Source organism: Urocitellus parryii, chromosome 5, assembly GCF_045843805.1.
Source record: "Urocitellus parryii isolate mUroPar1 chromosome 5, mUroPar1.hap1, whole genome shotgun sequence".
Classification (NCBI taxonomy): domain Eukaryota; kingdom Metazoa; phylum Chordata; class Mammalia; order Rodentia; family Sciuridae; genus Urocitellus; species Urocitellus parryii.
Window position 1 is genome coordinate 126,972,410 of NC_135535.1, and position 11,941 is coordinate 126,984,350.

The 11,941-nt window shown below is 36.4% G+C and overlaps 1 long non-coding RNA gene across 1 annotated transcript; it reads left to right on the forward strand.

The window, feature by feature from the left end:
• Positions 1-5,785: 5,785 nt before the first annotated feature.
• Positions 5,786-10,649, forward strand: LOC113190330 (uncharacterized). Its single transcript, XR_003301769.2, has 4 exons — positions 5,786-6,029; positions 8,276-8,662; positions 9,298-9,847; positions 9,935-10,649. It is a non-coding gene; the product is annotated as an uncharacterized LOC113190330 (long non-coding RNA).
• Positions 10,650-11,941: the final 1,292 nt, after the last annotated feature.

Sequence of the window (11,941 nt, forward strand, 5' to 3'; positions counted from 1 at the left end):
ATATGTTTCATTTTAGAATTTTGCATTTCTAGGTTTTAAGTCTATAATTCATTTCAAATTGATTTTTGCATGTGGTCCAAGTAAGAATTAAGGGTTTGGTTTTGTTTCATGAAGTTGATATTCTAGCATCATCTGTTGAAAATACTACCATTTCTCATTTAATTACCTTTCAAGTTTTATTGAATATCAAATAACTGTCTATTTGGTCCCTTTGGTCTATTTGTTCACCCAATTCCACATTGTCTTTATGACTACAGTTTTACAGTAAGTCTTAAAATTGGGTAGGGTGAGTCATATAACTTGGCTCTTCAAAAGACATTGTTAAGAAAATGAAAAGAGAAGTCTCAGACTAGGAGATAATATTTGCAAAGCATACATATGTCTTTGTTTTTTGTCTACTCACATCTCTTTTTGTAAGTCTCAGCATTTTAGACTTGATACTTGGCAGAGTGTTTGAAGACCCCCAAATAATTCAAGGACTTAGATATCATTATGGTCATTTTGAGAAGATTGCTTTTGCTTCTTTATATAACTAGGGCAATGATCTCAAATGTATGTTTTATACATATTCATCTTTATAAGTTCATCTCAGTGAAGTTCAATCAACTTCTTGTATACAATGAAGTACTATTTCACCCTCCTTTTATCCATAGAAAATTACTAAAAAATGACATTTCTTTCTGAAAATGTCATTCCCCCTTGATTATCTTTTGTGTGTGTGTGTGTGTGTGTGTGTGTGTGTGTGTGAGAGAGAGAGAGAGAGAGAGAGAGAGAGAGAGAGAGAGAGAATTTTTAGCTTACTTACCTTTTAAGTTCTCCTAACACAATATTTAAGGATACAAATTTCTCCTGTATTATATGCTTTATGCACTAATATTTCTAAACACTTTCTGATATCCTGTATAATTTCTCTTTCACCTTCATTCTTAAGGCATTCTTATTTCTTAAATACTTGTAACATTTTGGTCAACTTATTTGTCATTGACATTTAAACTAATCTTGTCACAATTGGAACATATTCTCTGAGTGATAAGAAATTTTTACAATTTTTTTGAGAATTTATTTACTAGCCTGGCACATGGTCAATCATAAAAATTATCTTGTATTCTCTAATTTTTTGATTCAGTATATCCTTTAGATCAATGAGCTACCTGTATTATTTTCCATATATTTAATATATTTCAATGTTTGTAGATGTCTAACATCATTAATAATCAAGGAAAAATCAATCATGTGTACAATGAAATACTATTTTGCCCTTATTCTGTCCATAGGAAATCACTAAAAAAAGAAACCTGAATAGAGTGTGTGGTTCCACAAAATCTTTCCTTCATTGATGGCCATATAAACTGCTGAAACCGTCTGGGAAGATAGGACCTCATTGTGTTACTCTGCTTCCAATCACTGTAACAAGATATCTGAGATAATTTACTTAAAAAGCAGAAAGTTTGTTTTGATATATGGTTTCAGTGTATGGTTGGATGTCCCTGTTGCCTTTGGATCTATGTTGAATCAGAACATCCGGTAGAGTGGAAAGAGTATATGGTGGAGAAAGTTGTTTACCTCGTGGTGACAGGGAAGTAAAGACAGAGAATAAGTGATGGGTATTGCACATTCCCACTGAGAGCATGCCCCCAATGACCTAAGGCCTCCAATAGGCCCCACATCCTACAAACTCCACCATCTCTCAGTACTGCCATGGCATGAGGATCAAGTCCATCATGTGGGCTTTTGGGGAAAATTTAAAATCCAAATATAGCACTCATTATTTATGCACTTTATCACCTACAGTTTCATGTTTCGTATATCTTCAAGCAAAATGTTCACACAAGAAAATTGATAGCAATGATATTTACAGATATTCTAAAAACAATCCACATGCTTATCAAAAGGAGAGAATGTGAGTAAACTCGGGTGTGTATATATAATGAAATGAAAATAAACTGGAGAGACTTACTACAATATGAATAAGATGACGAGGTACATAGTTAAGTGAGAAAATACACCCAAGATACTATGTACAGCATCACACTATTTTTATAAAGTGAAAATTGTAAATATAAACTATAACTTTAAGGAACACGTAGCAGTACAATAACATTTCAGCCATCCCTCCTAATCTATGGGTTCCACATCCATGGATTAAACTAATTGAAGATTGAAAATATTTACAGAAAAATTATGTCTTTACTGAACATGCACAGATATTTTTGGCATTGTTTCCCAAGATATACAGCATGGAAACTATTTTTATATTATTTGCAGTGTATTAGGTATTTAAGTAGTCTAGAGATTACTTAAAGTGACAGAAGGATGTGTATAAGTTATTTGGAAATATTATGCCCTTTATATAAAGGATTTGCACATCCAAGGATTTTGGTATACTGGAAACCAATTGGGATGCTTATTATAAGATGGTTTCTTACTATAAAATTATTCCCCCAGGGCATACCAACAAGGGGAACAATATACATACATAGGAAATCACACAACAACCCAATAGTGATGTCAGCAGGGGCTTAAGGGAGTGCTGACCCTTGCTTCTACTGACAGAGGCTCCTGAGGCTGAGGTTCTGGCAGTATAGCCACAGTGGCATCTGCTTCTCCAGCTTCATGATTGGAATCATGCAAGTTCTAATACCTGGGATACTCACTTTTTTCCTTTATCTGCTTTATATCCTCTACCCTATTTGTAGCCAATTCTCTGTATTAAAATTCCATCCTCAGAAGAGCCTAGGAAAATTTTACTTTCAGGATTAGACATTTTCTACATAAAGGATGTAAAAAGATATGTCAGGAAGTTGCTAACAAAAAAAGATTGTACAGAAAGAAAGATGGACTTTAACAATTATTAGGCATGAAGAGAATCACTACATAGTGATAAAGTATTCAAGTGTCAAGATGATATAAAATTTTTAAGTATATTTACACCTAGTAGATCTCAAAATGTGCAAGGCCAAGACTGATAGAGTTCCAGGAAAGCCTGAAAAATCACCAATATATTATTAACTTCAAAATACTTTTTTGATTATAAGTATGTCAAACAGGCAAAAACCTCAAAATATTCCTGGTAGGCCAGGAACATTGTGGGTAAAAACAAATCAATTGAATTTATTATTCGAAATTTATAGAATATACATGAGTCTCAAGTATACAAGGAGCATTACAAAATTTAATCAGATACTATCCCATAAACCAAGCCTCAAAAAATCCACAACGTATGTTCATGTTTATTGACCATAATAATTAAATTGAAGCTAAAATTAAACAGCTTAAAGACTTTGCATATCTTAAAATTAAAAAAAAATCTTCTAAGGATTTAAATAATAAGTTATAATGGAAATTAACAATCCCTAGAATTATATGATAATAAATACACTACATGTCAGCATTTAGAGACATAGTAAAAGAAGTACTAAAACAAAAATTTAAAACTCAAAATGCTTAAAAAGTAAAATAATAAAGGCAAAAAAATCATGAAATTAGGGAAAGAACAAAAGAATTATTCCAAAGAAAAGTGCTACAGAAAAGATTAATATGGTAAAGACTTGTTACATTGATTATTTAAAAAAGAAATGAGAAGCTAAAAAATAGCATTTTTTTAAAATAGCAAAATTGATCATGGGGAAAAGGAAAGCTAAGACAAATAACATTTTCAATGTAAGAGAGGACATAAATAAACAGATTTAAAAGAAAATATGACTTAAGGGCTATTAACAAGCAGATGTCAATAATTTTCAAAAAGAAAATTGGAAAAATTTAAAAATATAACTTACTACAATGGACACTAGAAGAACTAAAATTGATGCAACATTTATAAATCTTCTGAAAAAAAAAAATAAATAAATAGCTTTACCCATCCCTGAGCTATATCCCAAACCCAACAAGAAAATTTTGACAAGAACTAAAACATACTCTACATAGGAGATATTACTTCAATATGACCACACAAAAATTTTAAGTTTTTATTCATCAAAGAATACTGCAAACAAAGTAAAGTTATAAACATGGAAGTTATGTATGTAATATATATAATAGGAAAGGATCAAAATATAATGTCTAGGGAGTTACTTTAAAGCTGTTAGAAAAATATGTACAGACACTTTAAAAAAACACAAAAGAGGAATAGATACGCACAAGCTTCAGGAGTCGCCTTTGCACAGTGAACTGTGAAGAGGTATTCACTCTCATTGTGAGAAGTAAAACTCAAAGGAAGAGGAAAATAAAATACCATGTCACACCTCACAAATTTACAAATTCTCAGGAGCCTAAGTTTAGGGATAAAAGTTCATGGGTAGACTCCTGTCTTCATAATTCATTATACTTGTTTAATTGTAGTAAAGATGCTTACATTCAAATCAACTTGGTCAAATGGCCTGGGTTCTCAACCTGGAAGTTCATGACCAGGAGACTGAGTTCTGGCATTTATAGGCCCCTTTTAGAGTCCACTCCAATCCCTTCCTCCACCTCCTCCAATCCTCAATCCCCATCTTGACTTGCCACACCACCTCCTTGCCCCACACCTGCCTCACAGGGCTTCCCTGTTCCACCCTAACCCACCTTGCCTATCCCCCATGCCTAGCTCCAATGTCCCTGACCACATACTGCCCAAGCCTCTCCCCACCTTTTCAGGCTCTCTTGTTCCTCAAGGAGATTAGTCTTTGGGGACCAAAGCAAATAATGTGGACTTCCAGAAGGGAGGAAGGGTAAGCTATTCCTTGACACCCTCTGTCCCTCATGGGCTGTTCCAGTCTAGACATAGCCCACTCTTTTTTCAAAGTGACGGTGATTTAACTAAAGTCAATAATTCCTGGGTCCAACATGGAAAATTGAAATATTGTCAAGAGACAAAATTGATGTCTATTAGCTTTCAATTAGCTATTACTCTGCACTAAAAAATGACAAAATCATGGAATTTGCAGGGAAATGGATGGCACTAGAGCAGATTATGCTAAGTGAAGCTAGCCAATCCCTAAAAAATAAATGCCAAATGTCTTCATTGATATAAGGAGAGCAACTAAGAACAGAATAGAGAGGAAGAGCATGAGAAGATCACCACAAAACAGGGATGAGAGGGGGAGGGAAAGAGAGAGAGAAGGGAAATTGCATGGTAAAGGAAGGAGACTCTCATTGTTATACAAAATTACATATAAGAGGAAGTGAGGGGAAAGGGGACAAAAAAACAAGAGAGAGAGATGAATTACAGTAGATGGAGTAGGGAGAGAAGACCGGATGGGAGGGGAGGGGAGGGGAGGGAAGGGGAGGGGAGGGGGGATAGTAGAGGTTAGGAAAGGCAGCAGAATACAACATACACTAGTATAGCAGTAGGTAAAAAAGTGGATGTGTAACCGGTGTGAATCTGCATTATGTATATAGGGTAAAAATGGGAGTTCATAATCTGCTTGAATCAAATGAATGAAATATGATATGTCAAGAACTTTGTAATGTTTTGAACAACTAATAAAAAAAAACAAAGTAACTGTGATTTAACTAAAGTCAATAATTCCTGGGCCCAACATGGAAAATTAAAATATTGTCAAGAGACAAAATTGATTTCTATTAGCTTTTAATTAGTAGCAGGGGCAGTTTTAGTTATCGTCACTTCCGACTTTTAATTTAGTTGGTGTGGTTTTTCCTAACCACCTAATAACAATTTTCATTTTGAATTACTAAAAGACATATGATTTATGTTCCTTCTTAACAGATCCATGTGTCAGATTCAGCAATTCTGCTAAAGATAGACACAGAAAAGTCAGTAAGAGACGACAGAGGCCAGAAGCTCCAGCTGTTGTTACTAAATCCTTGAATTCATGCAGGATCCCAAGGATGAACCCACACACTTCCATGTGCATGAAATCATGCTCTTCCTTGTGACCCTGACCAGCAAGGCAGAAAGTTTCCACCAACTTCCCATCTGGGTTTTCTTCGACGTTCTACTCCTCCTCTTAAAAATCCTGCTGTTGGTATCAGTTTGGAAGGAGAGATCTCATCACTACTGGGCTTCTAGAAGGCTCGTTCCCAGTCTCTAGGTGAGGGCATGGGTCAATCTCACCTTCTAAAAGCTCTGGAATTATCATTTTCTACTTGGGTAACTGTGAAGTCTGAGACATAACCAATGTCCTCCTGCAGAAACTACAGAAAAACCCAAATCCCCTTTTAATTTATTCATTCATCTACCCATTTGTGACTTATTCTGTCAGACACTCAATAATCATAGTTTTAATATGAGCTGTGTCCAAATCTAGCCAATGGAGGGATTATGCCATAGTGCAAAACTCATCACTTTTAATTCATCAAACAGAAAGAGGTCAGTCAACCTATTGAATTCCCATGGAATCCACTGAAAGTAGAGCAGCCTCCATGAGATATCCCATATGACCTGAGTGACTCAGGGAACAGAGATCTCATTGCCTGGTGCATGAGATCCATTGAGTTACCACCTTCATTGAACCAGCAGAATTTTCATCACCTCCCCTCCTCCCTTTCCAATAGCCAGGAAGTGCCAGGCCCTCCCAATGCTTTGATATCGTTTGATAGTTAGAAAAGTTCTTTGCAGAGATATTTGTGTGCCTGTGTGTGGGGGTCTGGATTTAATAAAAGCCTGTGCAAGAGCCAAACTATCAAAACATTAAGAACCCACAAATATGTGGCTTGACTCCTAGAATTTTTCTTCTGTTTTTCATGTCACCAACGATTGAGACGTTAGAATCACCAAGCTAACTGGGAGAGACACTCATGGTATAGTGGGGTGAGCCCTTGACTTGACATCAGAGCACTATGTATTACTGAGTTTCCCAACTGCCGTGGTCCCCACATGGTGTCCCCAAACTCCCATGGTCTGCCATGTTCCTGAAAATAAAGGGCCATTCTGTGGTCCTGTGCTAGCACACATATCCCATATTGTGTTCTCTCAAATCCAAATGGGTCTGCTAAATAAGGTCCACCTCCATTCAGTGATTCAATACAAGACCTAGAAGCAGGTGCTTGGGGTCCTCTCTCTCTCCCCTGCATCTTCCCAAGTGTATAAAACTTGCATCACTTTTGGCCATGACCATTGGTTAACCCTTGTTTGATCCTCCTCTCAGACTTCCCTTGCTCACATCATGGCTCTCTGAACTCAGGTACTCAAAGTCCTTCTGGTAGCCCCATGTTTTTTTGCAGTGCCTTATCCTCCTTTCTAGTGTTATTCTTGCAATTCATTTTGTTTTCTAAAGCCAAATGTACTTTCTCTTTTAGGAAGCTCCTCTTGTTTGTCCCCTCCATGTTTTTTTAGCTTTTCTCTTAAATATATTCTTTTAGTTGATAGACCTTTATTTTATTCGTTTATATGCAACACTGAGAATCAAACCCGGTGCATCACACATGCTAGGCAAAATCAGAATTTCTTATTTCACCACTAATCACATGATAGAATTAAGCCACAACCCCAACCCGCTGTCTCCTCCTCTTTAAGGGTTCAGTCAGCCTTCCTAGAAAGATGCTGGAGGATTTGTTCACTCCAATTCCAAATGGCTGAGCTGGCTGGAGGATTGCCGGTAGAAAGCCTAGGATATGTCTGCCAGAGGACAGTGCAGAGGCAGTCACAGGACAGCAGGAAGACATAGAAGAGGTGTGAGAGGTTGCCTGAGTGCAAAACACTGGGGAGAAAAAAAAAATCTAAAAAAAAAAGTTTTATTAAATATTCTGTGTGGTTTGCTATGTCAAATCTGGGGTCTGTCTTCCATATGATTTATGATAAAGAGCTGGATCCTTTCTAGTGGTTTGGAGGAACAGCAGATGCTTCTTTGGTGGAGACACCAGATGCCATGTGCTACTTTTGTTTTCCTTCTCTTTTTCTCTTCCCTCTCCTCCCTTTTTCCTTTGCTCCTTCCTTTTCTCTCTTTCTTTTTTACTTACTCTTGTATCTCCTACAATGTTAAAAAAAAAGCAACAGTGGGGAATTGGGGTTGGGTCACGTAGCTGAGATCCCTTCGGAGCTTTGGGAAGACCAGAAATAGGAAAACAGCTGCTTTATGTCCTAGCAATGCATCTTGGTGGCTCTGCATTTCTAGATAAATCACTCAACTTCTCAAAGTCTCATTTTACTCATGTTAAGTGAGGATAATAAATGTTTCCTTACATGTTTACTGTGATGGTTGAATAATCAAATAGATGCCTAAGTATTTTTTAAACTACAAAGTGCTATTACAATTCATTAGACTTTATCATTGAATTAAAGTAATTTGCAGAACACATTTTTCAAAAGGACCACTGTGATTGTGATGTTTTATTCCAGCCTCAGTGAATCTGCGTCTGCACATGAGCTCTGGCCTCACCCCTTTGTCTCGACTCCTGGAACTGCTGGAGGGTTGCTGGCATGTCACTGTGATCAGTGGAAGGAGGAGGACGCACTGAGCCTGGTGTGGAAGCAAGGAGTAATGCCAAAGCATCTGCTCCAGGAAGTCAGAGGCCACAGACAGAGAAATCTGGTTTTAATTTTTTTTAGCTAAGAAGTTTTAGAAAATAATTTGCTTCATTTTCTTGATGTGATGCCTGAAGGAAAAATAATAATAAAACAAAATGGGAGGAGGGAAGGTTATCTGCCAAATGACATTTTTTTCCTATTCTTTCTGCTTCTATTCCTAGAAAAGAGAAATTGAAAACTGCAGGGAAAGTGTTGATGGTATGTATACTCGAATTTCTTATTTTGCCACTAATCACATGATAGCAAATGTCTTTTTGGAGGAGAAGAGGCCAGTGTTTCTCCTGACCCCACTGTTGTTTTTAGATGAGGAGGAAAGACAGTGTAGTGGCATTTATTTGGTGCTTACTACATGCAGGCACCATATAAAATGAAATCTGGTCCTAGCCAGAATGACTGTGGTTAGCTCAGTACCCTGGAGGTCACATAAATTAGGGGTCACCGAGGATGCACATGGGAGCAATACAGCCAGGATGTGAACGTGTGTCTCTCATTCCTGGACACACATCATCAAGCAGGATTCTGCCTTCCTGATTTGGAAACTATAAAACAAGTTTAAATGCTCAATTTAAAATTTTCAAAACACTCATTCCAGAACCACAAGCTCGAAGCCACAGGGAAAGCCGTGTAGCTCCACCTACTTTTATTCCCATTGCCCCAGCACGTTGAAGCTGGTAATATTTAAGGATAGGAACCCAATTGTGTTAGTCAGCTTTCTGTTACTGCAGCAAATACCCGAAATAATCAATTTACAAAGAGGAAAGTTTTATTTTGGCTCACAGTTTTGGAGATTTCAGTTGATAATCGTTGGCCCTCTTGTTTTTGTCTTGTGGTAGGACATCATGGTGCAAAAGCACACTGGAGCATTCACCTGATGGCAGGAAAGCAAAAGAGAGAAAGAAGAAGGGGCAGGGGTCCACAATCCCTTTCAGATGCATACCTCAGTGACCAGAAGACCTCCCGCTAAGCCCCACTTCTTTCAGGCTCCACAACCTCCCAGAAAGCACCAACACGGGGACTGAAACTTTAATACAGGGACCTTGGGGAGATATTCCAGATCCAAAACCTAGGACGAATGCACATCCTAAAGCTTCTCTGAAGATTGTGTTTTCAAAGAAGAAAAATGAGGTCATGCTAAAATCCAGTAATAGTCCTTTCCTTGAAAACTTCTTGAATAATAGGAAATGATTTGGTGATTGGGTCTGTGTATGGCCCAACCTCAATGAAAATAGGGCAAAGAGAACAGAAGACCCCTTTGCGAGGAGAATAGCCCAATGCTGACCTGCCTGCCACCCCACTTGGCATGGTGATTTCTTAAGCTAATGTGTGGGGGAAAAATGGTTCACACAGCTTTACATTAAGGAAAGAGGATGAAGAGTCATACAAGTAAGTATATGCACGGCACTCCACAGTTCATAGTAATTTGGGATGTTGTGGATACTCTCCACTAATCTCCACTTACACCCCTTGCAGATGGACACTGTCTCCCATCTCCACAGCACTTCCTGGCTGGTGCCAGGACAGGAGAGTGCTGCCAGCATGGCTCCTCGTCAGCACCTGTCTCCATTCCTGCCACCAATTCTTTATGTGCTTTCTAAGAGCCAACTGTCTTTCACCCAACACTTGATGATGCCACTCTCGTTTGTTATTTTTATTAAATAGTTTAATGTTTTGTAAACTGACCGTATGACAGTAGATGAAGTATGTGTATGAGAAATGTTTTTGTGAAAATTGTATTGTCTAATTTAAGATACCAATGATTTAAGGCAGATCACTCTTTGATATATTATTTAGAAAGAAAAAAAATAAGGAAACCATGATAAGACACTGATTGTGAAAACATTCCAGAGAATTTAAATGTGAAATAAAATGCATCTTAAGAATGATCATAGATGATAAGTTAGATCTTTTGGAAAAACTAGGAAGAAAGATAATTACTGGATTCAAAGCAAATATACAGTTGAGTATTCACATATACTAGAGTACACAACTAAACCTCTGGATACATATTCAAGAGGAATTCTTATATATGCATAATAGGGGACACATACAAGAATGTTCTTAGCATACCGTTCATGATAAAAACGGTATGGAACCAATCCAATGTCAATAAAGAGGAAAGAGGATGCACAAAATATGGCATATTCACAGAATAGAACATTTCACAGCAGTCCAAACAGCAATGACAACAAAGGTCTGAGTGAATCTTAAGAATATACTATAAAATGATAAAAGTAAATTCTGAAATATTTTCAGCATGACACTCTTCACATAAAGTTAAAATTAATTAAAATAAAATTAGGTGCACATATTAAAATATTAATTAATGAAACAATATAATAAAAATCTTCCCTTTTTATTAAAGGAAAGTAGAAAGAGGACATGGTGTTCATGATAATGATTAGTGGGTTAGAAGAATCAGGAGGGTAGGAAGAGGGAAGAAAATATAGTTACATTTGGTGGAATTCAAAGTTATTAAAGGGTGTTGTATGAGTACATTACACAGATGGTGTAATAGGTGTCTTACAGAATGAAATAAATAAATATTGTATTTTATAATTATAAAATATATATTTTAAATTATAGAAAGAAATAATTTTAAAAACTAGCTAAATAAAAGATAGTTGTGCATCAGTCAGTGATGATGATGTGTTTTGGACCAGGAGATGCAATTCTGTGCAACTGAGGTTCAATTAAAATAAGTCATTTACAGGACAAGTGTATTTCTAAATAGCAGTATTTGGTAATTGAAATGAAAATGTCTGTATTCTGTTATTATAGAATTAAAAAATATTTTGGATACAGGTTCTTTGCTGGTTGTATGTGTTGTGAATAGCCCCTCTTATTCTGAAAGTTGTCTTTGATTAACAAAAGTTCTTAAATTTCAATATAGATTGACTTATCACATTTTTTCTTTTATTGTTTGTGAATCTATAGGGGAAAAAATCACTTTTCTTATCCCAAGATCTCAAACATATATTATGTTTCCTTCATAGTATTTAATCTTATCTTCTCTCTTCTCCTCTACTTTTCAGTCCCCTCTCCCCCCTCCTTTCTTCTCTCCTCTCTTTCTATTTCTATACTTCACATTTAGATCTGAAATTCATCTGGAGTTTGTGTTTGTGTGTTGGTGTTTGGTGAAAGGACATGGTCCAGGTCAATAATTTTTGCCTATAGATATCCTATTGATGCAGTGCTTTTTATTGAAACAGACATCATTTCCTCTAGTAAACTTCAGTTTCACTTTTCCATCAATATATGTGAGTTTGATTTTGGAATCTCCACTCTAGTCTACTGTTCAGTTTATGATTTTAGGACCAAAAATAAATTTGTACTATCGCATGATCATTTTCCAACTTTATTTTTCTGCTTCAAGGTGGTTGTGATTATTCTCAATTCTTTGCATTCTAGATGAAGTTTAGAATCAGCCTGTCAATTTAGTCCCACCTCAATAATAATATTAAAAATAAACTGACTTTT